Below are 2,934 nucleotides of genomic sequence, written 5' to 3'. Positions count from 1 at the left end.
AACTAGCCCCCTCTACGGAATGTTATGGTGACCCCCGAGACAGTCACAGCCTCTCCTGATTCAGTATCCTGCTATTTTCTGGTTGTACCAAAAAATAAACAACCAGCAAGTGATTTAACCTCTTAAAAAAAATCATTTACACTTAAAAAATGGGATGAGGCGGGACTTCATCCCACCTTTTAAAAATGTTTCTAGAGCTACTAAAAAACTCGCATTTACAAAATAGTTGTTAAAATATTCCTCTGGATTGTACAAGAAGTGAGGCGGGGACACTGACAGGGTGGATGGTTAGTCGGACTTGGCTTCTTTCTCTTCGACTTCAGAGGCTGGACTCTGGTTCTCAGCCTCTCCATTTTCTGCAGGCACATCTGTGGTTTGCTGGTCAGCCACCTCCGCCTGTTTGCCCTTTGCTCCCCTCTTCCCTTTTGTTTGCACTTTTTTGTCTGATGGTTTATCCATTCCCACGGCCTTCTTCGGCTTCGCGTCCACCTTGGTAGGGGCGGGCGTGGCCGACAGCCTCACCGAGCGCCGCTTGGGCTCCGCCTTCGCCGCTCCGTCGGCGCTAACCTTCCTCTTGGGCATCGCTAACCTTCCTCTTGGGCATCGCTAACCTTCCTCTTGGGCATCGCTAACCTTCCTCTTGGGCATCACTAACCTTCCTCTTGGGCATCGCGGCAGCGCTGGGTGGGAGGCGCGTGCAAGGCCGAACCCGTCACGGAGCTACACCGCCTCGGCCGCCACCGCACGAACTGCTGCGACTCGCCCAGTGGTACACACCTTTAATCCCAAGACTTGGGAGGTGGAGGCAGAGGCAGGTGAATCGCTGAGTTCTAGACTAGGCAGAGATACAGTGTCTCAAAAACAAAGAGGCATAAGCTAAGCTAGAATTCTAAAGATTCTACCCAGGTGCCTATGGAAACCATACAGCAAGAGCTGATTAAACTTCAAACTGTCCCTGATCCACACAGCATCAGCAAGTCTTTCAATGTTTTAAGACTCACCTCATGGAAGACCCGACAGAAGTTACACGTTTTATTAACTTCATCTGTAAAGTGCCTTCCGTACAAACATAAAGACGGGAGTCTGGGTCCCAGCACTATTGTGGGGCACGGTGTCTATAATTCCAGCGCGGAGAGGAGGAGGAGGAGTGTGAACCCCGGGGCAGGAGCCGGAAGACAGAAGGGTCCCTGGAGCTTGCTGGTGAACCAGTCTACTCTAGGTTCAGTGAGTGATCCTGTCTAAAGAAATCAGGTGGCTGGGGCTGGAGAGATGGCTCAGTGTTAAAAGTGCATACTACTGAAGTTCAGTTCCCAGCAACATCACAGAGCCCACAGCTGCCTGTAACTCCAGGTCTAGGGGATCTGACATCTTCTGTTGCACAATTAATTATTTTAAGGTGTGTTACTTCTGTTTATGTTGCATTTGTTTAACTCTGTGAAGCTGTGTTACTGTGCCTGTCTAAAACACCTGATGGTCTAATAAAGAACTGGCCAATAGCAAGGCAGGAGAAAGGATAGGCGGGGCTGGCAGGCAGAGAGGATAAACAGAAGGAACACTCGGGAAGAAAAAAGAAGTAGCCAGAGAAGGAGGAGGATATCAGGGGTCAGCCACCCAACAAGCCTGGAAGTAAGAGTAAGATTTACAGAAATAAGAGAACGGGAAAAGCCCTGAGGCCAAAGATAGACAAGTTAATTTAAGAAAAGCTGGCTAGCAACAAACCAAGCTAAGGCTGAATATTCATAATTAAGAATAAGCCTCCGTGTGGTATTTATTTGGGAGCTGGGTGGTAGGCTTCCCGAAAAACAACACTCTTGCCTCCTTAGGCACCCACACTCATGTGCACAGACTTACACGCATACACATAATTAAAGTAAAAATGAGCATGGTGGCACGTGCCTTTATTTCCAGCACCAAGAGGGCAGAGGCAGGCAGAGCTCAGTAATTCCGGCCAAGGCTGGGCTACAGAGACTGTCTCAAAAAATCAAAAATTAAGAATGTAGAGAGCAAGTGAGGAAGACTCCAATATCAGCCTCAGGTTTCCATGCACATACAAATGTGAGTATCGATGCCTACGGAGGCCAGAGCTGTGGGATCCTATAGAGCTGGAGATACAGGTTGATTATGAGCTGTCTGACGTGTGGGTTGGAAAACAAATTTGGATCCTCTGCCAAGAGCAGTACAAGCTCTTAACTGCGGAGACCTCTCTCTAGCCCCTGAGTATTAATATCTTATTTTTGTATTATGTGACATCTAGCTGAGGATGACCTTTAGTTGCTGATCCTTCTACTTCCAATCCTGAGTGCTAGGATTTACAGGCATATACAAGCAGGCCTAGTTTATAAAATGCGAGGAACTAAACCCAGGGCTTCCTGCAGCTAGACCAGCACGCTACCAACTAATCTACACCCCGGCCCCAGCATCACTTTATTATTTATTTATGTGTATGGGTGTACGTCTTTACATCGTATCTGAATGCTCATGGAAACCAGAGAGGTTGTCAGATCCCCTGGAGTTGGCATTATAGCAGCTCTGAGCTGCCCAATATGTTTGCAGGGACTGAACTCAGGTCCTCTAAAGAGCAGCAAGTGCTGGGCTGGAGAGATGGCTCAGCAGTTAAAAATACTCGCTGTTCTTGCAGAGGACCTAGGGACAGTCAGTTCCCACCATCCACACGGCACTTCACAAATGTCTGTAATTCCAGGTCCAGTGGTACCAACACCCTCTTCAGACCTCCATGGGCACATGGCATGCATGTGATGCACACACATACACACAGGCAAAACACTCATACATATAAAATAAAAATAAATCTTTTCCAGGAAAGGCGCAAAGCTACACAGAGAAACCCTGTCTCGAAAAACCAAAAAAAAAAAAAAATAAATAAATCTTAATTTTTTTCTATTAAAGGTTTCAGTCAAGAACAAAGCACAATGA

The 2,934-nt window shown here is 47.2% G+C and overlaps 1 pseudogene; it reads right to left on the bottom strand.

Annotated features, from left to right (window-relative positions):
* Positions 1-261: 261 nt before the first annotated feature.
* Positions 262-597, bottom strand: LOC102929028 (non-histone chromosomal protein HMG-14 pseudogene; annotated as a pseudogene).
* Positions 598-2,934: the final 2,337 nt, after the last annotated feature.

This window comes from Peromyscus maniculatus, chromosome 1, assembly GCF_049852395.1.
Source record: "Peromyscus maniculatus bairdii isolate BWxNUB_F1_BW_parent chromosome 1, HU_Pman_BW_mat_3.1, whole genome shotgun sequence".
Lineage (NCBI taxonomy): Eukaryota > Metazoa > Chordata > Mammalia > Rodentia > Cricetidae > Peromyscus > Peromyscus maniculatus.
Note: the sequence above shows the minus strand (reverse complement) of the source record. Positions and strands in the feature narration are given on the sequence as shown.